Source organism: Heterodontus francisci, chromosome 2 (genome assembly GCF_036365525.1).
Source record: "Heterodontus francisci isolate sHetFra1 chromosome 2, sHetFra1.hap1, whole genome shotgun sequence".
Taxonomy (NCBI): domain Eukaryota; kingdom Metazoa; phylum Chordata; class Chondrichthyes; order Heterodontiformes; family Heterodontidae; genus Heterodontus; species Heterodontus francisci.
In genome coordinates, this window is record NC_090372.1 from 179,579,195 (window position 1) to 179,607,080 (window position 27,886).

The window sequence follows — 27,886 nt, forward strand, 5'->3', positions numbered from 1 at the left end:
GTCAGGCAGCATCTGTGGAGAGAGAAGCAGAGTTAATGTTTCAGGTCTGTGATCTTTCAGGCCGTTGGTCACTTCCTTGATGCAGTGGTGGGCTGCTGCCTGTGAGATCCCTAAACATGTCCCTGGTGGATCCTTGGAATGATCCAGATGTGTAAAAGTTTAGTGCCACTGTGATCTTCAGGGCCACTGGCATAGGGTGACCCCCAAATCCCAGAGGTCACTACTCGTCTTGCAGCAGGGCACATAAGTCGGTGACAGCCTCCCTGGAGAGCCGTAGTCTTCACTGACAATGATTCTCGGACATTTGGAGGTAGCTGATTCGAGTCCAGTACACTGTCTGGCGCAGGTGGGCCCTTCTTGGCATGGCTGGCTGCTGCTGCTCTCGTCGTGGAGCTTCACGGGCAGGCAGAGTTGCCACCTGACTCTCCCTCATTGGAGGTGCCGCATCACGCCACAGGGGGTCCAAAAAGACAGGATGAATGAGACCCATGCCTGGTCTCCATAGCGCTATCACTGCAGAGATGATCCTGTCTTGTCAGCTGTGCCTTTGCTACTTCTCCTGGCAGACACCCTGATGGCCCTCAGTGGCCCTCAGTGCCCACCCTTGCTTATCGCCAACCCTCTCATCCAGCAGTAAGGGCACCCAACCCTCTCACCCCCAACAGTTCGGACACCCAATACAGCCACTCAAAACTAAGCACCACTCCCCCCCATCCCCCCCCACAACCCCCACAGACTACCCGAGACCCTGCTCAGCCAGCATTCCCACTCTTGCAGAGCACCCGAGGCCACGACCCCCACTGCCCCTGCAAAGTGCATAGCACTGTAGGTCAACAATGGCCTCCAGACCCCCCTCTTCCCCTAAATGGTGCTGGTCATGGCTGCTATCCGTCGCAGTACTGAGGCCTTGCCTTGGTGCCACCAGTTTCAACGGTCAGGAATCCAAAGGCATGTGTGGGCCGCCCGTCATCCACTTAATTTCAAGCCGCCCATTATGTCATGATGAATTCGATGCCAATGTATTAAAACGAAGGGTTCAGCAATTTAAATTGCATTCCCATTGCATCAGAGCAGCGATGTCACCTTGGTGCTTTCCCACCACTGACTAAATCCAGAACAGACGTCATGACATCAGATTTCCGGGCAGACACATCTGTTGCAATTCTCCAGTCCACCAAAAAAAAAACCATTCCGGCTCCAAACGGCCGCACTGAATTCGGCCCATGATGTGGTGGGACTATTTCCTTAATCAACATAGCGTGCTCAGATAAGCTGAAAATTGGAATGAGAAAATGAATGGGAATCAGAGTCACATTAAATGGCCTCAAGATTGTGCCAAAGTTGTGCCAATGAGGCCAACTTGTGCTTGCTGATGCAATGCTGCATCAATCTTATCATGATTTTCTGGGGCAGATCTTTTAAATGTCCATTTTTTTTTAGAGATACAGCACTGAAACAGGCCCTTCGGCCCACCGAGTCTGTGCCGACCATCAACCACCCATTTCTACTAATCCTACACTAATCCCATATTCCTACCACATCCCCACCTGTCCCTATATTTCCCTACCACCTACCTATACTAGGGGCAATTTATAATGGCCAATTTACCTACCAACCTGCAAGTCTTTTGGCTTGTGAGAGGAAACCGGAGCACCCGGAGAAAACCCACGCAGACACAGGGAGAACTTGCAAACTCCACAGAGGCAGTACCCAGAATTGAACCCGGGTCGCTGGAGCTGTGAAGCTGCGGTGCTAATCACTGCGCCACTGTGCCGTCCATTGGTAGGTCTCCAGACTGTAATCCTGTATGTAATGCAAATCCTGTACAAACAAACAGGAATATTGTGCTGAGAGTGATTGGAAAGTAGAGTATAACCTTTAAACAGCCTAATCTGGCTGAAGCTGGCAGCAAGTGAGCAAGCAGTGAAGTAGGAAAGTATTTGTCTCACTGAGTTGACTGTGAGGTCGCTGCACTGAATGGCTCATGTATGATTTTATTCCACTTTTCACAAATGTTTTCCACTGGAGCATATGGCAGAGACAGCCAAAGAGGGAGAGGGTATTTCAAAGAGGTACCAAAGAAGAGCACAGAAATTCAATGAGACAATCCTATAATTCCTCCTTCAGGATCTTAGCAGAGAAACTGTTGAAACTACATGGGAAGAAGTTGCAAAAAGAAGTCTTGCCAACACACTCTTCAGTTTCTGAAATAACGAGTTCCGAAACATAAGGACATAAGAACATAAGGGTAGGCGGTGGCGTAGTGGTATGATCACTGGACTAGTAACCCAGAGACCCAGGGTATTTCTCTGGGGACATGGGTTCGAATCCCACCACAGCAGAAGGTGGAATTTGAATTTAATTAATAAATCTGGAATTAAAAGCTAGTCTAATGATGGCCATGAAACCATTGTCGATTGTTGTAAAAACCCATCTGGTTCACTAATGTCCTTTAGGGAAGGTCCTTACCTGGTCTGGCTACATGTACTCCAGACCCACAGCAATGTGGTAACTCTTAAATGCCCTCTGAAATGGCCGAGCAAGCCACTCAGTTGTACCTAACCGCTACAAAGTTAATAAAAAGGAATGAAACCGGACGGACCACCCGGCATCGACCTAGGCACCGGAAACGACAACGGCAAACCCAGCCCTATCGACCCTGCAAAGTCCTCCTTACTAACATCTGGGGGCTTGTGCCAACATTGGGAGAGCTGTCCCACAGACTAGTCAAGCAACAGCCTGACATAGTCATACTCATGGAATCATACCTTACAGACAATGTCCCAGACACTGCAATCACTATCCCTGGGTATGTCCTGTCCCACCGGCAGGACAGAGCCAGCAGAGGTGGTGGCACAGTGGTATACATTAGGGAGGGAGTTGCCCTGGGAGTCCTCAACATCGACTCTGGACCCCATGAAGTCTCATGGCATCAGGTCAAACATGGACAAGGTAACCTCCTACTGATTACCACCTACCGCCCTCCCTCAGCTGATGACTCAGTACTCCACCATATTGAACACCACTTGGAGGAAGCACTGAGGGTGACAAGGGCACAAAATGTACTCTGGGTGGGGGACATAAATGTTCATCACCAAGAGCGGCTCGGTAACACCACTACTGACCGAGCTGGCTGAGTACTAAAGGACATAGCTGCTAGACTGGATCTGCGGCAGGTGGTGGGGGAACCAACACGAGGGAAAAACATACTTGACCTCGTCCTCACCAATCTGCCTGCCGCAGATGCTTCTGTCCATGACTATTGGTAGGAGTGACCACCGCACAGTCCTTATGGAGACCAAGTCCCACCTTCACATTGAGGATACTGTCCATCGTGTTGTGTGGCACTATCACCATGCTAAATGGGATGGATTCAAACAGATCTAGCAATGCAAGATTGGGCATCCATGAGGTACTGTGGGCCATCTGCAGCAGCAGAATTGTACTCAACCACAATCTGTAACTTCATGGCCTGGCATATCCCCCACTCTACCATTACCATCAAGCCAGGAGACCAACCCTGGTTCAATGAAGAGTGCAGGAGGGCATGCCAGGATCAGCACCAGGCATACCTCAAATTGAGGTGTCAACCTGGTGAAGCTACAACACAGGACTATCTGCGTGCCAAACTGCGTAAGCAGCATGTGATAGACAGAGCTAAGTGTTCCCATAACTAACGGATCAGATCTAAGCTCTGCAGTCCTGCCACATCCAGCCGTGAATGGTGGTGGACAATTAAACAACTAACTGGGGGAGGTGGCTCCACAAATATCCCCATCCTCAATGATGGGGGAGCCCAGCACATCAGTGCAAAAGATAAGGCTGAAGCATTTGCAACAATCTTCAGCCAGAGGTGCCGAGCGATGATCCCTCTCGGCCTCCTCCTGAGGTCCCCAGCATCACAGATGCCAGACTTCAGCCAATTGGATTCACTCCGCATGATATCAAGAAACGACTGAAGGCACTGGACACTGCAAAAGCTATGGGCCCTGACAATATTCCGGCAATAATACAAGAGGTGAGGTGAGAGTGACTGCCCTTGACATCAAGGCAGCATTTGACTGAGTATGGCATCAAGGAGCCCTAGCAAAGCTGAGGTTAATGGGAATCAGTGGGGAAACCCTCCGCTGGCTGGAGTCAGACTGAGCGCAATGGAAGATGGTTGTGGTTGTTGAAGGTCAATCATCTGAGCTCCAGGACATCACTGCAGGAGTTCCTCAGGGTAGTGTCCTGGGCCCAACCATCTTCAGCTGCTTCATGAATGGACTTCCTTCAATCATAAGGTCAGAAGTGGGGATTTGCGCTGATGATTGCACAATGTTCAGCACCATTCGTGACTCCTCAGATACTGAAGCAGTCCGTGTAGAAATGCAGCAGGACTTGGACAATATCCAGGCTTGGGCTGATAAGTGGCAAGTAACATTCGCGCCACACAAGTGCCAGGCAATGACCATCTCCAACATGAGAGAACCTAGCCATCTCCCCTTGACATTCAACAGCATTAATATCCCTCATTGCTGAATCCCCCACTATCAACATCCTAGGGGTTACCATTGACCTGAAACTGAACTGGAGTAGCCATATAAATACCGTGGCTACAAGAGCAGGTCAGAGGCTAGGAATCCTGAGGCAAGTAACTCACCTCCTGACGCCCCAAAGCCTGTCCACCATCTGCAAGGCACAAGTCAGGAGTGTGATGGAATACTCTCCACTTGCCTGGTTGGGTGCAGCTCCAACAACACTCAACAAGCTCGACACCATCCAGGACAAAGCAGCCCGCTTGATTGGCACCCCATCGACAAACAATCACTCCCTCCACCACCGACGCACAGTGGCGGCAGTGTGTACCGTCTACAAGATGCACTGCAGCAATGCACCAAGGCTCCTTAGACAGCATCTTCCAAACCCGCGATCTCTACCTACTAGAAGGACAAGGGCAGCAAATACATGGGAACACCACCACCTGCAAGTTTCCCTCCAAGTCACATACCATTCTGACTTGGAACTATATTGCCGTTCCTTCACTGTCACTGGGTCAAAATCCTGGAACTCCCTTCCTAACAGCACTGTGGGTATACCTACCTCACATGGACTGCAGAGGTTCAAGAAGGCAGCTCACCACCACCTTCTAAAGGGCAATTAGGGATGGGGAATAAATGCTGGCCTGGCCAGCGTCGCCCACATCCCATGAATGAATGTAAAAAAACATAAGAATTAGGAGCAGGAGCAGGTAATTCAGCCCCTCGAGCCTGCTCCGCCATTCAATACGATCATGGCTGATCTCATTTTGGCCTCAACTCCACTTTCCTGCCCATTCTCCATAACCCTTCAACCCATTACTAATTAAAAATCTGTCTATCTCCTCCTTAAATTTACTCAACGTCCCAGCATCCACCGCACTCTGGGGTAGTGAATTCCACAGACTCACAACCGTTTGAGAGAAGTAATTTTTCCTCATCTCTGTTTTAAATCTGCTACCCCTTATCCAAAAACTATGACCTGGATTGCCTCACCAGAGGAAACATCCTCTCTATGTCTACTTTGTCAAACCCCTTAATCATCTTATATACCTCAATTAGATCTCCTCTCATTCTTCTAAACTCTAGACAGTAAAGGCCTAACCTGCTCAATCTTTCTTCATAAGACAAACCCCTCATCTCTGGAATCAATCTAGTGAACCTCCTCTGAACTGCCTCCAATGCAACTACATCCCTCCTCAAGTAAGGGGACCAAAACTGTACGCAATACTCCAGGTGCAGTCTACACTAATGCCTTGTATGGTTGCAGCATAACTTCCCTACTTTTATACTCTATTCCTTTAGCAATAAATGCCAAAATTCCATTTGCCTTCCTTATTACCTGCTACACCTGCAAACTAGTTTTCTGCGATTCATGCACCCAGATCCCTCTGCACCGAAGCACTCTGAAGTTTCTCTCCATTTAGATAATAATTTGCCTTTCTATTCTTCTGACCAAAATAGATAACCTCACACTTATCCACGCTAAACTCCATCTGCCAAATTTTGGCCCATTCACCTAACCTATCCATATCCATTTGTAAATTTCTTATTTCTTTATTAAAACTGACTATCCCACCTATTTTAGTGTCATCTGCAAATTTGGCTATAGTACCTCCTATCCCTGCATCCAAATCATTAATATAGATTGTAAATAGTTGGGGCCCAAGGACCGAACCCTGTGGCATCTCACTAGTTACATCTTGCCAACCAGAAAAGGATCCATTTATCCCGACTCTCTGATTTCTATTGGTTAGCCAATCCTCTATCCAAGCTAATAAATTGCCCCTAACCCCATGTGATCTTACCTTGAGTATTAACCTTTTGTGTGGCACCTTATCAAATACCTTCTAGAAGTCCAGACATACTACATCTACAGGATCCCCATTATCCGCTTTACACTAACCCTTCACACTGCATTCTAGTTAAGTGGGCCACTAATTCAGGATTTAAAAGCCATTATCTGAATGCAGAACCTTAAACCCCTTCCTCCATGTTAACAGGTGATACCAGTAGATCTCTTGTATTAACTCTTTTAACGAACTGGCACAGACACAATGGGAGGGCCCAACGTCGGTTCTGTGGGCCAGAGAATTGGAGCAGCAGCAGCCATCATGGAACTCAATGCCAGGATTGCCGGGCCCGATCTTCCCGGGGTGGGGAAGCTCCGTGGTGGCACCTCCGCTTCTCTGCATTGGGACCTGAGTTTAAATATTTAAAATGCTTCTCTGCGTAAATTTCAATGTCATCCACCGCAATCTTCCCATCCGTTCCCAATCTTGAGCTCAATGTGTGGCACTCACGTGTCTCCATGAGAAGCTGGCATCACCGAGGAGGGGAAGGGGTCAACTCTGCATTCTGTGTATAGACGTGAGGGGGACAGGGTCAACGCTGCGCTGTGTGTATCATTCGGGGGGTGGGGGGAGGAGACAGGGGCTACTCTGCATTGTGTGTAAGGATAAGGGGGGGAAAGGGGTCAACTCTGCATTATTTTATAGATGGTGGGGGACGGGGGCAACTCTGCATTTTGTTTGCAGCTTTTTAAAAATAGCATCAGCACCTGCTCCTACATCAGGTGACACTGTTCATAGCATCGTCAATGCCACCCCTGCCATGTGATTGGTAGAGCGCGGAGGGCAGCAGCCGTCAGTATGTTAAGTGGCTGCCCGCCGCAGAATCACAGCGATGTGGTGGCACGGGTCCCTTGTGGGGTGGCCACCATTTTCTGCACCTACCACCACTCCTGGCAGTGGGACAACAAGATCTGGCCCAGTGGGTGGAATCTTCTAGTCTTGGAAGATTCTTGGGCATCAGGATAATTTCCAATGGTGTCTGCCTTCATTCCACCTGCGCAATCTTCTCAGAGGCAGCCAATTAAGGGACCGCCTTTGCATTCATCGTCTAATTAAGATGGCTCCAATCAGAGGGCCCCAAGATGTGGATGGCCGGCAGCCCCACTGGGAGAGGTGGACACTGCTGAAGCAGGTAGAGGACAGTGAGGGCGCCTCAAAATGAAGAATGGCCATCATCGTGGAGGGGAAACCTTCCAGGATTTCTTGCAGCTGCAGCTGTGGCCTTCAGATTGCCATGGCTCTGGCATGGAGGGATTTAGAGGAGGCATCAATGGCCCGCTGGCCTGCCACTGGTACCTGCCAGGCTTCGGCTTCAGCGGAGGACCCGTCCAATGTCAAGAAGACCCCAGTGGCAGCATCCTGCCCCCAATTAGTCTCTCAAGTGGCCTTCATTGGCTATCTGCCATTGCTTGGTGGGTAGACACTGCCGCTGTGCAGCCAGATCTCTCTGAGGCAGGAACACGATGTGAAGCTGTCTTGATGCGTGACTCTCAAAATTTTCTTCATCCCATCTTCAAACCCACCCCCGCAAGGCTGGGAAGATCGCATCCAATGGGACGACTGGCTTCCTTCTGTGCTTTTGCAATTCTATGATCAGTATATGACACTGTTGGAACAACAGTTCTCAACTGCTGGTACCCTTCACATAATCCACTCAGTATTGTTGCATCAGAGTATGGTGCACAATGTCTTCAGAACAATGGAACAAGAGAGGGCATCTCCAACATTTAAGACCTCAACCTAGACAAGGAGCAGGACATTGAGCTGCTGAGAAGGCTGTCTACTCACAATATTAAAAACAAAAAGTGCTGGAAATACTCAGCAGGCCAGGCAGCATCTGAGGAGGGGGCAACAAAGTTAACGTTTCAGGTCGATGACCGAGGTGCAGAGGGATCGAGATGTTCCAGTGCAGGAGTCACAACAAGTTAGTTTGCAGATACAGCAAGTAATAAAGAAGGTTAATGGAATGCTATCCTTTTTTATGAGAGGAATTGAAAATAAAAGTAAGGATGTTATGCTTCAGCACTGGTGAGACCACATCTCATGCAGTTTTGGTCTCCTTATTTAAGGAAGGATGTAAATGCATTGGAGGCAGTTCAAAGCAGGTTTACTAGATTGATACCTGGAATGAGTGGGTTGTCTTATGGGGAAAGATTGGACAGACTGGGCTTGTTTTCACTGGAGTTTAGAAGTGTGAAGGGAGACTTGATTGAAGTTTATAAAATCCTGAACAGTCTTGACAAGGTGGATGTGGAAAGGATGTTTCCTCTTGTGGGTGAGTCTAGAAATAGGGGGAAATGTTTTAAAATTAGGGGCCACCTTTTTAGGGCAGAGATGAGGAGAAATTGTTTCTCACAGAGGGTTGTGTGACTTTGGAACTCTCTGCCTCAAAAGGTGGTGTAGGTGGGGCCATTGACTATTTTTAAGGTGGAGGTAGATAGATTCTTGTTAGGCAAGGGAGTCAAAGGTCATCAGGCATAGATGAGCGTGTGGAATTCAAAACACAAACAGATCAACCATGATTTTATTGAATGGCAGAGCAGGCTCAAGTGGCCGAATGGCCTACTTCTGCTCCTAATTCATATGGTCATATGACCTTTCATCCAAACAGTTCTGATGAAAGGTCATTGTCCTGAAATTTTAACTCTGTTTCTCTCTCCACAGATGCTGCCAGACCTGCTCAGTATTTCCAGCATTTTCTGTTTTAATTTCAGATTTCCAGCATCTGCAGTATTTTGCTTTTCTCTCTGCTCTAGATGTGGGAGGTGGCGGGTTGTTTTATTGAGCTCAGCTTCCTTTGAAATTTATCTGCTGTGCCGTGCCAGTTTTTCAGTTTGTGGACCCTTTAACTGTTTTGCACAGCCGCTGCATGGCTGCGCATGCGCAGAATTTATCAGGGAGCAGTGCCTCCCTGGCATCTTCAAGCTGCTGGGACCATTGGTGGCAAGGTCACTTCCATAGCACCAGTGACGATTCCCATGGCAACTCTGTGAAGCATGACACAGCCACAAGCAATGTCCCTCGAGATAGTTTTTGTTGTGTGTAGCCTGTTCATTTGAATGCGCAGTACCTTTAAATTTTTTTGCGTGGCTACACGTGTATAGTATCTTAAAGTGAACAACTTCTGAGTGGCCTGTGCGGTACCTTCCAGGTTACTTAATAGCAGCGCGCAGTAGCTTACAGGAAATGCTGGCCACAAGCTTTCATATCCTTCTCCTTAATGCCAAAGGGGTTATGTTCACCCTGCTTAGCTTTTACCTTGCTTTCCTGCAAATCTGTCATAGCTTCACCTTATATCTTCCCTTGTAACTTGATGCATTGTGAGTATAACTACAAGTAATTTAAGGCACCAATGTTACTGGCCTTTTCTTTTCATTAGTTTGAATTTGATCTGTAGGGCTGAATCTGTGCTGCAATAAAATATCTAAAGCACATGCACACATCTGAATGTGTTGATAAAAGTTTGGAACAATATTATCTGTAATAATATTGACATACAAGATTACATAAGCCACTGTTATTTAGCCAGACCCAGTGATTTTCATGTGCAATCAAATGTACTGCTTCATCTTTAGACAACTTGGATTTAAAAGTTTGTAATACATAGGGCGACGCAGAGGGATCAGAGAAAGTGAATAAAATAGCTTGAAATTCAGGATCCATAGCAACCATCTCAAGCTTTATGTCATAATGAAGACAAAGAAAGTAAGTTAATTATTGTAATGCAGCACAGTTTCAGAGTTACAACATTCTCAGTGTCTTCCATAACCCACTCACTCATTTCTGATTGTTTAATTGTTAATAACATCTTAAAACATTTCTTAGCAACACACAGCATTCTTGGTCTGCTTCCTGTGTTCCTGCTGCCTCCAATTCTAACTCATTCAGGGCAAAATTGGACCTTTTTTCGTCCAGCTATGTCCTGTGCCCCAATGACACCATATTGACTTGGGCAATATTCAGGCTTCCCTGGCAGCTGCCATAAACTGGCATTATGCTTGTTACATAGGCCAATGAAGGGCGCAACCCCTGTTAAGAGGCCATCTACAAAACTGGTCAAAAATTGGACCCTGTGCAGTTTTTCAGGCTCAATAGCGGCCTAAAAGGAGGGAGACAGAAAGCAGGAAACTACAGGCCAGTTAGCTTAACATCTGTCTGAAGGAAAATGTTAGAAGCTATTATTAAAGACAGTATAGCAGGGCATTTAGAAAAATTCAAGGTAATCAGGCAGAGTCAACATGGTTTTGTTGAAAGGGAAATCATGTTTAACCAATTTATTGGAATTCTTTGAGGGAGTTACATGTGCTGTGGATAAAGGGGAACTGGTGGATGTATTGTACTTAATTTCCAGAAAGCATTTGATAGGGTAGCACATCAAAGGTTATTGCAGAAAATAAAAGCTCATGGTGTAGGGGGTAACATATTGGCACGGATAGAAGATTAGCTAGCTAACAGGAAACAGAGAGTAGGCATAAATGGTTTCTGGTTGGCAAGATGTAACGAGTGGTGTGCCACAGGGATCTCTTCTGGGGCCTCAACTTTTTACAATTTATGTAAATGTCTTAGATGAAGGGACCGAAGGTATGGTTGCTAAATTTGCTGATGACACAAAGATAGGTAGGAAAGTAACTTGTGAAGAGGACATAAGGGGGCTACAAAGGATATAGATAGGTTAAGTGAGTGGGCAAAGACCTGGCAAATGGAGTATAATGTGGGGAAGTGTGAAATTGTCCACTCTGGAAGGAAGAACAAAAAAGAAGCATATTATCGAAATGGTCAGAGATTGCAGAGGGCTCTGGGTGTCTTAGTGCATGAATCACAAAAGGTTAGAATGCAGGTACAGCACGTAATTAGGAAAGCTAATAGAATGTTATCATTTATCGTGAGGGGAATTGAATACAAAAGTAGGGAGATTATGCTTCAGCTATACAGGGCATTGGTGAGACCACATCTGGAGTACTGTGTATAGTACAGATCTCCTTATTTAAGGAAGTATGTAAACGCGTTGGAGGCAGTACATAGAAGGTTTACTAGACTAATACCTGGAATGGACAGGCCGTCTTACAAGTAAATATTGGAGAGGCTAGGCTTGTATCTGCTGGAATTTAGAAGAGTAAGAGGCGACTTGATTGAAACATATAAGATCCTGAGGGGTCTTGACAGGGTGGGTGTTGGAAGGATGTTTCCCCTTGTGGGAGAATCTAGAACTAGGGGTCACTGTTTAAAAATAAGGGGTCGCCCATTTAAGACAGAGATGAGGAGAAATTCTTTCTCTCTGAGGGCCGTGAGTCTTTGGAATTCTCTTCCTCAAAAGGCGGTGGAAGCAGAGTCTTTGAATATTTTTAAGGCAGAGGTAGGTAGATTCTTGATAAGCAAGGGGGTGGAAGGTTAGTGGAGGTAGGTGGAAATGTGGAGTAATCAGTTCAGCCATGAACTTATTGAATGGCGGAGCAGGCTCGAAGGGCCGAGTGACCTACTCCTGCTCCTAATTTGCATGTTCATATGTAACCAGCAATCCTTAAAGGGACTGCTAGAGGCTAGCGAAGACAAGTTGTAAACTTTTGTTAAATAACTGGAATGCAAAACCAGGAGAAACAGGGGTGATCCTCCTGGCTCCACAGCAATACTGTGGGCAGCGACCCTCAGATTGCTGCTGGGTGGGATGTGGTGGTGGGGCGTGGAGACAGGCCAACAAGAGAGTGAGGAGCATAGGCCAGCAACGCCCCACAGTTGAGCACTAATCAATTCCTCCCCCATTATTTAGCAGTACCTCAAAATTGTGGGTTTCCTTAGCTCCCTCAGTCTCCCCTTCCTTTTAGAGTCATAGAGTCATAGAGTTCTACAGCACAGAAACAAGCCCTTCGGCCCAACGTGCCTGCGCTGACCATCAAGCCCCCGTTCCAATCTAATCTCATTTTCCTGCACTTGGCCTGTAGCCTTGTATGCTATGGTGTTTCAAGTGCTCATCTAAATACTTCTTAAATGTTGTGAGGGTTCCTGCCTCTAACAATTTACAATTTAAAGGCTTATTTAAAGCCCTCCACTAATCATTTCTTCCCAGTTTGACTCGTCTTCTATTCTACTCTCTTCAGCTTTGATAATGTGCTGAGTTATGGCTCTTGGCCCTTTGCCAGGATTTCTCAATTAACATGTAGCCCAAACTAGCACCCCACAGCGCAGTTACACCCTGTCAAATCTTCCATTTTTTTGTCATTCATTTATTACCTTTCCCCCATTAATAGAGTGTTTGGCAGGCTTTCATGACCACCTGCATATTTAAATCACCCATGATACATCTCAGCCTTTCCCTCCCGCCAGCACACATCACCAGCACAATCCGACTTGAGATCCCGATTTTCACAGTGCTCAGCTGTGGGCGTCTGATATGACTGCATGATTGCAGTATCCGTATTATTTACTAAGGGTCAGAGAGCAATCATTGTGCATGTTGTCACCCCTAATAAGTACTTACTCTTGGCTCACTCGCGAAGCAATTCAGCAAAATTTCCTTTTTGGTTTGAACCTTTCTTGAATAGCAGCCATGATGACTGGCGTATGACAGTTTGAAACACAGTTCATGTCCTTGCAGAAATAGCTGACAGATTATCTTGGATCTGACATGAGATATAAATCAGTTCTTTGCAAAAGAATGTTAATCCAAAGTTGTACGTTAATGCAGAAGGAAATATAACAACTTCCAGACATGTTCTTTATTTCAGTCACCATGTTCAGTACTAACATCTCTGCCTTGCACTTGAAATCATCAATAAACCTGTCTCCCCAACCTATTTTTGTTCTTCTGATTGCTATGATTTCACTGAACCAATTTTTTATGGACGGATGAGGATGAACATGAGTCAGAAGCTGATCTAAAATTGATTTTGAGCCCTGTAATATTCATTACTTTACCACATTCCTGTCAAATAGCTTTCTTTAAGAAATAAAGCAAGTTTAATTTTTTTTTAGTCTATTTCTTCCCCACCCCTTATTTTTGTGAACCAATAGGTGCAATTTTTGAGTAGCATTAAAACGGGTGCAAAGTTAACAGAGGGGGTGATTCAGCCGAAGCTCGGATCTCATTAACATGCTACCAGCAAGCTGCAGTTTGGGCCTTGGGACAAGCAATTACAGGGTGGCGGTGTCATCGTATGGACCGGTAGTGGTCCAAAGTATTTTTGGGAGCTCAAGTGGAGCATAAAAAAAAAAAATTAAGAGCTTCCCAGGTTGTTTTTTTGAGCTCAGCTTTCTTTAAGTCTGTTCAATTCCTGCACAAATGGATGCCTACTCTTCCTGTTTTTAGCTGAAATTTGCAATCGAGATACTACAACTGGCAGAGGAGCCTGATTTGTATCTTTAAGCAGCATACCCACTGGCTTCAGATGGGTGTGCTGCTCAATCATTTACAGGCCCAGCTGAAAATTGCAGCTCCATCTCTCTATTTTATAATTGCAGGTGAGAAATGGGCAGATAGCACTTAAAAGTCGCCCTCTATACATCAAGTGGAGGTGTCTACATAGCTCTCTGATTATTAATGTGGAAGAAGAGATTTCAAAAATCGGATCTTTGTTAACTTTTCTTCCAAGGAGCTATAGAACTTTGCCTCCTTTTGGTGTTCAGTCGACTGGATGAAAATTCACCAAGTTCGTGCGAGCCAGGCAAGAGAGCTGGAGTTTCAGTTGACTCCAGAACTCAGACTTATAATATTCTTGGGAGTCACACTCCCACTGCTCAAAATTCCAGGCCACCCTGGTTGGCCTATTTTATTTGAATGCTATCCAAATTGGGGTTACAGAGATAAAGAGCAAATATTAATACCGCCACATAATAATGTATTAAAAGAAAATACATCAAAGATGTTTCTTAGGTCCTAGATTTATATCATTTTACCCAGTGTATCCAGTGTAAATGAAGTTAGATTGTGGGTGATCAAAAAGGAGCTTTCTAATAGCACAGTGCTTGCCTGCATAATGAATCTGTCTAACTCTGGTCTTGAACACCGCGGCCATTAATTTGTCATTACATTGAGATCATGGAGTACTCAAGGGTACTCTCTTGAAAAGAAGAATGTTCAAAGAACATTGCACATAAATTCAGGCTCTGAAATCAGTCTCCAAAAGATATCCGCCACTGACAATTGTGAGTCTGAATCTTACAGCCCTCTGTCTCCATGGAAGCACAGATTACTGTCCTATTGGCCAAAGGAGATACATTAGGCTCTCACAATGAATTGGCTAGCAGGTTGCGTCTAGGGGGGAAGCAATCCCGGGGAGGGGAGGGGTGCTATTGCCTCTACTAACTTTCAGTCACTTGTGGGGGAATACAGGCTGCTATCTTTCAGAGTTTTCGGTATCTGATGGTTATTGTCAGATGAGCCATTCCACTGATCAGTGGATAAACATATTCAGGGCCTAGGGCAATGATGATGGCTGGAGGTGACCTCTATGAGATAGCCATTTCTCAGATGGCAGCATATGCCAGACATTCTGCCTCTCCCCTGAGAGCAGCAGGCACGTGGTCCATAAGAGGTGAGATCAGACTATCCATGCAGAAGGCCAAGAAAATGCAACCACAGCAGATTCTTCACCGGAATAAGCTTTCATGAGCACAGGGTCGCCTCAATCCAATCAGTATTTTCTATCAGAAAAGCAGCCAACCACCTCTTGTGATATTGGCCCACAAGTTGCATCCAGGACAAGCAGTAGAACAAGGGGAATAAATCAACATCTTGCATTATATAGCATTTTTAATGCAGTAAGATGTTCCACGCTGTTTCACAGGAGCATTATAAGACAAACTTTGACACCAAATCACATAGAGATATTAGAACAGTGACCTAAAGCTTGGTCTAAGAGGTAGGTTTTTAGGAAAAAAGTGAGTGTCAGGCAAGCACCCTCCCCCCCGCCCCCCCCACCTCACCAGCCACCTGCCAAGACTGAGGTGCACATTATTTTGCCACATGAACATTAAAACTTAAAATTGTGGCTGGGAAGAAAAGAGGGCCTATCACAAAGAATTGCCAGGCCCCTGACTGGAATGACATTTGCATGCTGGTAGAAAGTGTTGGAACAAGGGACCCAGTCTTTGCTTCCCCAAAACACAGAAGAAGTGGTCAGACCAGTTTATCATCAGAGATCATAAGAACTAGGAGCAGGAGTAGGCCGTCCGGCCCCTCGAGCCTGCTCCGCCATTCAATAAGATCATGGCTGATCTTTTCGTGGACTCAGATCCACTTACCCGCGCTCCCACTGTATCCCTTAATTCCTTTATTGTTCAAAAAGATATCTACCTTAGCTTTAAAGACGTTTACTGAAGAAGCGTCAGCTACTTCACTGGGCAAGGAATTCCATAGATTAACAACCCTCTAGGTGAAGAAGTTCCTTCTTAATTCAGTCCTAAATCTGCTCCCTCTAATCTTGAGGCTATGCCCTCTTGTCCTAGCTTCACCTGCCAGTGGAAACATCCTCCCTACTTGTATCTTATCTATTCCCTTCATGATTTTATATGTTTCTATAAGATCCCCCCTCATTCTTCTGAACTTCAATGAATATAATCCCAATCTACTCAGTCTCTCCTCATAAGCCAACCCCCTCAACTCCGGAATCAACCTAGTGAACCTCCTCTGCACCCTCTCCAGTGCCAGTACATCCTTTCTCAAGTGAGGAGACCAAAACTGCACACAGTACTCCAGGTGCGGCCTCACCAGTACCTTATACAGCTGCAACATAACCTCTCTGCTTTTAAACTCAATCCCTTTAGCAATGAAGGACAAAATTCCATTTGCCTTCCTAATTACTTGCTGTACCTGCAGACCAACCTTCTGCGATTCATGCACAAGGACACCTAGGTCCCTCTGCACAGCAGCATGCTGCAACTTTTTACCATTCAAGTAATAATCCTTTTTACTGTTACTCCTACCGAAATGAATGACTTCACATTTATTAACATTGTATTCCATCTGCCAGACCTTTGCCCACTCACTCAATGTATCTATGTTCCTCTGCAAAGTTTCACAGTCATCTGCACATTTTGCTCTGCCACTCATCTTAGTGTCATCTGCAAACTTTGATACCCTACACGTGGTCCCCAACCCTAAATCATCTATATAAATTGTAAATAATTGCGGTCCCAACACCGATCCCTGAGGCACACCACTAGTGACTGATTGCCAGCCAGAATAGCACTCATTTATCCCCACTCTCTGCTTCCTGTTAGTCAACCAATCCTCTATCCATGCTAATACTTTACCCCTAACGCCATGCCTCCTTATCTTATGCAGCAGCCTCTTGTGCGGCACCTTGTCGAAGGCCTTTTGGAAATCTAGGTACACCACATCCACTGGGTCCCCATTGTCCACCTTGCTCGTAATGTCATCATAGAATTCCAAAAGATTTGTCAAGCATGACCTGCCCTTCATGAACCCATGCTGCGTCTGCCCAACGGGACAATTTCTATCGAGATGCCCTGTTATTTCTTCCTTGATAATAGACTCAAGCATCTTCCCCACTACAGAGGTTAAGCTAACCGGTCTATAATTCCCCATCTTTTGTCTACCTCCTTTTTTAAACAGTGGCGTCACATCTGCTGTTTTCCAATCAGCTGGGACTACCCCAGAGTCCAGCGAATTTTGGAAAATTACCGTCAGTGCACCTGCTATTTCTCCCGCCATCTCTTTTAGTACCCTGGGAAGCATTCCATCAGGGCCAGGAGACTTATCAATCCTTAGCTCCATTAGCTTGCCCAACACTACCTCTTCCGTAATAATGATTGTTTCCAGGTCCTCACCTACGTTCGTCTCTTTGTCAATTACTGGCATGTTATTAGTGTCCTCCACTGTGAAGACCGATACAAAATACCTGTTCAATGCCTCGGCCATTTCATCATATCCCATAACTAAATTCCCCTTCTCATCCTCTAAAGGACCAACATTTACTTTAGCCACTCTTTTTCATTTTATATATTTATAGAAACTTTTGCTATCTGTCTTTATATTCTGTGCTATTTTTTAGTCATATGGCTGGCTGGCTGTTGGTTTTTTGAATTTGAATTTGAACTGGCCACAGAATTTTGCACTCAGAAAGCTGTTTGCTCCTGGACTGAGAATACCTCTCTCCTGTCTGTTCTCATTGCATCTCACCAGCTTCAGAAACCATTGAAGACATATGAACCCCAAGAGAGAAAAGTCTCCTATAGTGAACAACGTTTAAGAGGAGTACTGGGCCCCAACAAAAAGTAAGACTATCTACAATCAAGGACCCTACAGCGAGCTCGAAACATAGTAAAAAAAACCCTCTTCAGAGATTGCCTCAAACCTCTCCATTTTATTTTTCTTCTCTTTTCTGTCTCTTTTTGCATGTGCATATTGCATAGGCATGCTAGCGTGGGGCGTGGCGTGTATCTGCAGGCATTAACTGAATTAGAGTTTAAGTAAGTTTAATAAACTTCACTTTTCTTCTTTAAAACCTAAGAAAACCTGGTGCGCTCATTTCTTTACCTTATAATTGGAAAGTGGTGAACAAGGATTCACCAAGGGGGAGCTCAAAACACATTAAAAATTAAATCCTGTTACAATAAGACCAGGTGAGGACAGTAAAAGACCCCTAAGACATCTTTCTCACCTGGTCATAACAGTGAAGTAGAGAGATGGTGAGGTTTGGGGAAGGGATTCCAGAGCTTAGGGCTTTGGCAGCTGAAGGCATGGCCCCAGTGGTGGATTGAAGAAAATCAGGGATGCACAAGGTCAAGTTTGGAGGAACATAGAGTTCTTGGAAGGTTGTAGGGCTGGAGGAAATCACAGAGATAGGGAGGGGTGAGGCCATGAAGAGATCCCATCTCTACACCCTGGGAAAGTACAATCTGAAGGAGTAGGACAGAATTGGTCACAATAAAAAGAGGAGGTGCACTTATCTTGTGTTTATGTATTTATGGAGATTACAAAGGCTTACAGACTCAAGTAGGGGCAAAGAGGTAGATCTTGGCTTTGAGCAATAGTGTAAAATGGGTGATAGCCAATAGCCAGCCCATTATACATCTAATTTTTATTTCCGAGGCTGGGCTTGTAATGCCAGGAGGAGCTCACCTTTTGGGTTCTCCTCAGTCGTACTGCCCCCTGACTGGACAGGGCATGCACGGTGCGTGCTCTGGCCAAATCAGTCCAAAAATGGCAATCAGGATCCTTTCTTTCTTTTGGGCCTCCTTATCTCGAGAGACAATGGATACGCGCCTGGAGGTGGTCAGTGGTTTGTGAAGCAGCGCCTGGAGTGGCTATAAAGGCCAATTCTGGAGTGACAGGCTCTTCCACAGGTGCTGCAGAGAAATTTGTTTGTTGGGGCTGTTGCACAGTTGGCTCTCCCCTTGCGCCTCGATCCTAGTGACTTAGTAAGACCCCAAATTCCATTTCTAACAAGCCTGCTGCCTAACTCTAAGGGCTGGTCTGGCTGTCCAGCTGTAGGTTCTGGTGAACATTACCACATTTATGATGGGAATGAGACAGTAGATATTTTCCTGGAGCTACTGCCCTGTTTCCACCAGGTGGCAGGACTGACAATTCAGCCCTAAATCTAAAGTCTTTCCCCACCCAGCTCCAATCCTCACAGTGGCGCCAGTGGTTAGCACTGCAGCCTCACAACTCCAGAGACCCAGGTTCGATTCTGGGTACTGCCTGTGCGGAGTTTGCAAGTTCTCCCTGTCTCTGCGTGGGTTTCCTCCGGGTGCTCCGGTTTCCTCCCACATCCAAAGACTTGCAGGTGATAGGTAAATTGGCTGTTGTAAATAGACCCTAGTGTAGGGAGGGAATATGGGATTACTGTAGGGTTGTTGGTTGGCACAGACCTGGTGGGCCGAAGGGCCTGATTCAGTGCTGTATCTCTAAATAAATAAATAAATATTACACAGGAGCTGCATTCTGCTAACGACTTGAAGCCACCCACACAATAACATCGGCACATAAATAACAATGTTTACCCACATAGGCGCATAATATTTGAAACAAACAGATCAACACCATTTTCCTACCAAACTTAACTATGCCAAGGAACAAGTGCCGCCTCAGTCATGAACTGCTGTCTTGCCCCAAATAATTCCAATGCAGCTTGGTCTCCTATGCTCACTGATCAGTGTTTGAGTCAATATGGCCTCCAGCTGACCCCAGATTAAGATTCTTTACCTCGGGCATTCAATACTAATCACTCTAAGTTACTATTATCTATGACTGTATTTCTCAAGTATTGTATCAATGGAGGAAACAGTCTTTTCCAAAAGTTAATGATAAGAAGATTGGCCACCAGAAAGACCAAGAACAACATTATTATTTTATATGAAATTTCCAATGGTGCTACGCAACCCAGAGGTAAAGATCACTCATTCTTGATGTTTCAGTACAGACCCAACTCTGAAAACTGGGCCTCATGTTCCTTCCAGCTTTTAAACAGGAAGAACCAGAAACTTTACAATAGAGATAAGTGTCTTATAGCAGCCAAGCCCCAAAGTAACAATACTTTCTAAACATTTGTGTTGGCCATTCCTTTCATTGTGAAGGAAAGATTGCCACATTTTGGATTGTTGAATAATTAATGGATATTAGCAGACTAGTTCATGTGAGACAGGTTTATTTTACCTGAGAGATGATGTACTTTTGCAATAATAATGTTATTCAGTATAATAGAACTACACCTAAATAAGAAGCTAACTGTTCCAAAGCTACTATCTGAGGTAGGATGGAGTACCAATTGTCGATAGCCAACACTAGTATGGCCACAATAAAGTGCCACCTATTCCAAGTCAGTAGCAGAGTTCCAAGTCTCTCTTACTGATCCGCTGCACGCTTGATCAATTTCAAGCTCTTCATAGTCTTTTTCAAATTCCTCATGGCCTGATCTCACCTCATCTCAGCAATTTTCTCCAGCAGCATATCACTGCACGTACCCCCTGACCTGATATTACTGCTTGCCGTCCACTTCCTCTGCTTCCCCATCAGTCAATATACCCCTGCCCGTTCCAATTCGTTCCCCTGAAAATATGTATTTTTAAATGTGCCTTTGACCTCTTGCCTGTCTGCAATTTTCCTCCTTTGCATCTACCTCCCACTTTCTTAAGTTGTTTTCCTTTATCAGGGAGTACTATGTAAATGTAAATGATTGTTGTTGTTCAATACTAGATATCAGATATAAGCTGAACAAGATTTTGTACATGGTTGTACTGCATGTCTTACTGCTATCGATTGACAGGCAGCTTTTGAGCCAAGCCATCATTACAGTGGATTAAAAGTGTGTCCATCTTATCTAGGTACTTTATGTTACACTTATTTTAAAATAAGAACTTTAAAAAAAAATGTTAGCTTGGGTTTGTTAATAGCACAATTGCCTTGGAGTCAGATGATTGTGAATTCATTCTCTTCGCAGGATTTGAGCACATGTTAGTGCTGAGGGAATACCGCATTGCAAGAGGGCCATTCTTTAAACAAAATGTTCCACCAAAGCCTCATGTGTTTGTTCTGGTGGAAGTAAATGAAAGAATTTGAAGATGCACTAAATGTTCTCTCAGCATCCCGGCAAACATTCCTCCCGCATTCAACACTATCAAAAACAGATTAACTGGTCATTCATCTTATTAGTTATTTGTGAAATATTGCTGTGTACAAATTGAGAATCTCATTGTTTGCACAACAGCAGTGACTAGACATCAAAAGTAATTAATTGAATGTAAAGTACTTTGGGAAATTCTGAAGGTGTGATAAGGCGCTGTTTACACTGTTTCTCCATGGTTTCCTCCAATTTTCCACAGAGATTGGGAGCCGTCTATGGAAATTCTACCCCAGAATTATAGTTTACACCTTAGAAATGTCTGAATTGACTCAAAAACTAGTCTAAAACCACCAACCCTACAGCATAGATAATATAACATGCACTTAGTCATACAAAGATATCCCAAACCTTCATCAGTCTGCAACCAGTGCCAGCTTCAGGCAGACTAAGTCTGTAATGAACTTGGAACACAGGAATGTTTAGACAAAAAAAAGACCAAGGTCCATCTGCCATCCTGGTGGTCACATGATCCAGCAATAATGGAGGTGTTGACTAATCCTAGCAATCTATCTCTATCAGTCTACATCAGACCCAAAAATAACATGAGGAAGACATTGTTTTAGGAACCATTGCTCCAAGTCAACCTTTTCCACCAAAGCATCCGACATTTACTCCATGTCTTATCTCAAATTACTCATATACTGTATCCCAACATGTTCTATTCCAAAAGAAATCATGCCTAATTTGCATTTGAATGAATCAATACTAACAGCTTCCAACATCTCCATGGGGAGCCAGTTACATAGGCTGAAATACTTGGCTAGATTTATTTAGAGATAAAATAATGCATTGAAGCAAAAAGACATAACAAGATGCTAAACAGCACAAATATCCACCCACAAGCAGTCAGCATACCCTGGGGTAGCTTTCTGTCCATATTGCCTGGATGTAACATATCTTCTGGGCAGTGTGCGGAATGGAAAATGAGAGTGCCAAGATTATACATCTAAACCAGATCCCATCTGATGTTTCTTCCATTTAAATTAATAGAAGGAAAAGCATGCAGATTCCATTATGGGAGTGCATTCTTCTTGAGTCAGTGGTGCCAGAGGACTGGAGAAATGCAAATGTTCAAAAAATGGTGTAAGGATAATTTCAGAAACTACAGGCCAGTCAGTTTAATCCTGGTGGTGGGAAAACTTTTAGAAATGATAATCTGGGTCAAAATTAACAGTCACTCGGACAAGTGTGAATCAATTAAGGAAAGCCAGCATGGAATTGTTAAAAGCAAATCGTGTTTAACCAATTTGATTGAGTTTTTGATGAAGTACCAGAGAGGGTTGATAAAGATAATGTGATTGATGTGGTGTACATGGACTTCCAAAAGACGTTTGATAAAGTGCCACATAATATGTTTGCCAGCAAAGTTGAAGCCCATGAAATAAAAGGGACAATAGCAGCATGGATCTGAAATTGACCAAGTCATAGAAAACAGTAATAGCTAACGGTTGTTTTCCAGACTGGAGGTAGTTATACAGTAGGGTTCCCCAGGGATCGGTACTAGGACCACTGCTTTTCTTGATATATATTAATGACCTAGACTTGAGTGTACAGAGCACAATTTGAAAATTTGCAGATGATACAAAACTTGGAAGTATTGTGAACTGTGAGGAAGATGTGAAGTGATAGACTTCAAGAGGACATAAATAGGTTGGTGGAATGGGCAGATAAGTGGCAGATGAAATTTAATGCAGAGAAGTATGAAGTCATTCATTTTGATAGGAAGAACAAGGAGAGGCAATATAAAATAAAGGGTACAATTCTAAAGGGGATGCAGGAACTGTGGGACCTGGGAGTATATGTGCAAAAATCATTGAAGGTGGCAGGGCAGGTTCAGAAAGTAGTTTAAAAGTCAGGGGATCCAAATGTTTTTTAAAGCAAGTTCTTTCTTCACCAACAATAGTTTAAAATCAATGTTCATGTGGCAAAATTAAATTTCCTCATTCTTGGCAGGTGGGGGGCTTGCCTGACACCTCCACACCCAGGGGAATGAACTGTGATTTGAAAAAAACGGCGCATTTCATTACAGGGTTTGAGAGAAATATAAGATACAGAAAGAAAAACCATGCATTACTCTCATTCATTTCCATTCATTCATCAATCTTAAAGCCTATTAGAATGGTCTTTTCCAGGGTGCCAGGGCTGTTTTAATTTTCCCTATTTTTCTTAGGAAAGTTAGTAGTGGGCGGGTCTATCCTGAACTCACTGAGTCATGCAAAAACTTTTGACTTCAGGGGATGGATGCTTCCCTTTTCCTCTGACTCTGGGGGAGGATTCTTTGTTAATATCCCCTTTGTTCTCTGGGACACTCCTACCTGCAGGTATTTGTGCAGACTTGACTTCACTCTCCTTGCCATTTCGACTAGGTGAGGAATTGCCTTCACAGTTTCTGCGCCCCCTAGGGGTCTCTCTTTGTCTCTGCAGGTTCCTGTAAATGCTGTTAGCGTCTAAAGTCTGCATTTGCATAGGAGGATGTGGGGTCTAACTTTTCAAATTTCTCAGGGTTGGTTGACCAGACAGTAGAGGTTTTCATCCGGGATTCTTCCCAACTTCCTTTAACCTGCCCTCTTGGTCACTTTCTCCCCTTCTCTTTCTAAACTTTTGTCAGCCGTGTGTCTGCAGGTCCCCTTTTGTTCTCGGTGGGGGTCCCTTACAAGTCACCAACCCTCTGCTGGAGAGTCCTCCTAACACCGGTACAGGACTCGGGGGTGCAGGTTCCACTGTAGGTTTGGGATTCCCCGCAACCTGGCACATGTGACAACTCCTACAGTACTCCACCACGTCTTTGTGGAGTTTTGGCCAGTCAAACTGCTGTCTTATGCGGGCTTTGGTCTTTCGTATACTGGCATGTACAGCCACTGTACTCTCATGGGCCCTTCTTAATACTTCTCCCCGGTTCCTCTGTGGCACCACTAACTAGTGAACTACTCTCCACTCCTTGCCGTCAGGTCTGTGAGGAGAACTCCATTACCTCATCAGTACCTCATTCTTTAAATAGTAGCAATCAGGGACTCCCTCTGCTTCACTTTCAGACTGGGCAGCCTGTGCTAACTCTCAATACTGGGTCAGCTTGCTGAGCCTCAGCTAGGGAAAATTTATTTAATTCATTTCCTGGGTCTCCTAACTTTCCAAAGAAAGTCTCGGACAGGCAGACCTCATCGTCATCCACCTGCAGTGCCAATGCAGTCTCATCTGGGGGAACTGGTTTGATCATGGCTTGATCCACCACACATTCAGGAACTCTGCAGGGGACCATCTCCTGCCACTACCCTGTCTCTCTGACCTCCTGTGGTCTTTCTTTCACTACTGGGGGGGGGGGGCTACCACCTTCACCCCCGCCAGATCATTACCTAGGAGCAGGTCAATCCCATCCACAGGCAAACTAGGAACAATTTCTACCGTCACTAGTCCCAAAACTAGGTCGCACTCCAGGTGCACCCGGTGTACAGGTACAGACATACTCTGCCCTCCAATACCATTCACCACCATTTTGGTGTTCCCTGCACTCTCCAGGAGAAAGGTCAGGCCTTTTCCCAGTAAAAGGGATCTAGTCACCCCTGTATCCCTGAGAATCACTATGGACTTGCTTGCCCCACTCGAGGGGTATGGGGTTACTTTCCCTTCAGACACAAAACCCTGATAACCTTCAGCAATCCTATTACCTTTTCCTGCACTTGCCGTAGTAAGCTTCCTGGGTTGCACTCTTACTGCAGTTAAATCCACAGCTTGTTCTGTATTTTTCATCAGGGTCCCATCTGCACTGGGCGGGTGCGCCCTGATTTACCCTACCGGTTTTCCCTTTAGTTTCCAGCAGTCAGTTTTTAAATGCCCTGCTTTATTGCAATGGAAGCACACAGGTCTCCAGGTCTCATTCTTGCTCACAGCACTTTCCTTTTTGGCTGGAAGAGGGCCCCTGGTGTCTCCTGCTTTCCTTTCTCTTCCAGGATTGCCTGGGCAGATATCACCTTCCCACCCTTTGTCCTTTTCAGATTTGTGGGCTGATTAGGAAAGGTTCTCCCCTGGGAAATCGACTTATAAATTAAAGCAAACTCGTCGGTCAGAACAGCCACTTGCCTGGCTCCCTGAACCCGCTGCTCTTCTACATGGGTCTTTATCGAGAGTGGGAAAGAGTTTTTAAATCCCTCTAATAGAATTACTTCTCTGAGAGTCTCATAGCTGAGTTGTATTTTTAAAGCCCTGAACCACCGGTCAAAAGCCAGCTGCTTGCTTCTTTCAAACTCCAGATAAGTTTGATTAGTTTGTTTTTTGAGGGTTCTAAATTTTTGGCGGTAGGCTTTGGGTATTAATTCATATGCCCCAAGGATTAGAGGCCTGCTATCCGACCCGAAACCGACGGGACCTGACGACGTTTGTCGGGTTCGGGTCAGGTCGGGCCCATCTTCTGGGGCCGGCTTTCGGGCTCGGGTCGGGTCCGGCCGAGTCCAGGTCAAGTGGGGTCAGGTCGGGTCGGACACTCATGGTAACTGCTCTGCTGGTAAGTATTAAAAAATAACAAACTTACCTGAGCTGGAAGTGCGGGACGAAACTGAGTCTGTGCATTGAGAGAGTGACGTCACTACGACGTCATCGCACATGCGCTGCAGCTTCTTGCAGGTTCAATGTCAGGAAGGTAAGTAAAGGGATGGTCGGGTCGGGTCGAGTCGTGACGGGTTCGGGTCGGGTTGGGCTCGGGGCAAAATCGTAGGGACTTGGGCCGGGTCGGGCTCGGGTCCGCTGTGGGTCGGTCAGGTTTGGGTCGGGTTCTTTTTCCCGATCTAAAGCAGGCCTCTACCAAGGATAGCAATTTTGGTCAGTTCATAATTTGATGAACCCTCATCTAGCAACAAGGAATAAACCTCATAGGCTTTTCTGGCTATTAAACCAGAATACTGTGTATTAAAAGGGACCAGGTCTCAGCTGGCCATTTTAGCTGCCTTGCCAGTTTCTCAAAAGACACGAAAAATTCTTCCACATCTTCCTCATTGAATTTTGGAATTAATTGAGCAAGTTTTAGCTATCTCGTACCCAGCCCTGAATTGTGCTCCTCCATATTGGCCATGCTTTCACTGGGATTACTCTGTCGCTCCCTTGTTAACTCAAGCCACTTCAACTCTCTCTCTTTGGATTCTTTCTTGAATATTCTTTCTCTCTTTTTCTCCTCTCTCTCTCTTTCCTTCTCCTGTCTTTCTCTCTGTCTCTCCTGCCTTTCATTTTCTTCATGTTCCTTCTGGAAGGCTCTTTCTTTCTCTTCACGCTCCTTTTGGAAGGCCCTCTCTTTCTCCCTCTCCTGTCTCTCTCTCTCTTTTTCTCTTTCCTCTAATTCAAGTTTCCTTTGCTACAATTGTATCTTTGCTAACAATACCCTGTCGGATTCTGTTTCTAACATTGCTTCTGCCTCTTCAGATTCAAGGGAAAAATGGTTGGCCACTAGCCTGAGGAGTTCAGACTTCCTAGCCTTGCCAGGTCCAGTGATCCCACACTGCTCAGCCATTTTCCTCAACTCCTCCAAAGACAGTGCTTTTAACTTATACCAAGTTACTTCACCCTGGCTTGGAGAGCTACTAGTTTCAGTTGCAGACATGTTAGTATTCAATCACACACAACCATAAGAAAACCTGTATTAATCGTGCTCTTTTTTTTTTGATTGGGAACAATTTGGCTTCCCACTTCTAATTTCTCTCGTTTGTCTGTGGGTAAAATTCCAGATGCTAGCACCCAAATTTCTGTTACGACCAGGTGAAAAAGGTGTCTAGAGGTTTTTTACTGTCTTTGCTTGGTCTTATTGTAACAGGGTTTAATTTTTAAACACATGGTGTTTTGAGCTCCCCCTTTGGTGAATCCTTGTCACCACTTCCCAATTATAAGGCAAAGAAATGAGCAGAAGCAGGCTTTCTTGGGTTTAAAGAAGAACAGTGAAATTTATTAAACCTTAAACTTAAACTCTAATACAGTTAATGCCTACAGATATATGACACACCCTCGCTGGCATGCACACACGATACACACATGCAAATTTGGACAGAAAAGAGCAGAAGAAAAATAAAATGGAGAGGTTTGAGGCAATATCAGAAGAGTTTCTTGTTTGCTGTGCTTCGAGCTCACTGTAGTCCTTTTGTAAGTAGTCTTGCTTTTCATTGGGGCCCAGTATTCTTCTTAAACCTTGTGTACTGTAGGAGACTTTTCTCTCTTGCGGTTCACATGTCTACAATGGCTTCCGAAGCTGGTAAGAGCAAGTTTGGAGCAGACAGGAGAGAGGTGTTCTCAGTCCAGGAGAAAATAGCTTTCTGATTTTAAATTCCCTGTTGGAAGTTCAAATTCAAAAAACTCCAACAGTCAGTTAGTCATGTGACCAAACTGGTCTGACCACTTCTTCTGTGTATGGGGAAGCAAGGACTGGGTCCCTTGTTCCAACACTGTCTGTTACTATGCAAATGTCTTTCCAGTCAGGGGCTCCAATTGTTTTTTAAAGCAAGTTCTTTCTTCACTAACAATAGTTTAAAATCAATGTGGCCAAAATCATTTTCCTCATTCTTGGCAAGTGGGGGGCTTGCCTGACACTGGGCTTTATAAATAGAGACATAGAGTACAAAAGCAAGGAAATTATGATGAACCCTTACAAAGCATTGGTTCAGCTTCAATTATTGTGTCCAATTTTGAGCACCACACTTTTGGATGGATGTGAAGGCTTTAGAGAGGGTGCAGAAAAGATTTACAAAAATGGTTCCAGGAATAAGTGTCTTCAGTTACGTGGATAGCTTGGAGAAGCTTGGGTTGTTCTCCTTAGAGAAGAGAAGCTTGAGAGGAGGTTTGATAGAGGTGTTCAAAATCGTGAGGGGTCTAGTCATTGACGGTAGGGTTGGGAACCAGACGACACCAATTTAAGGTGAATGGCAAAAGAACCAAAGACATAATGAGGAAATCTTTATACACAGCGAGT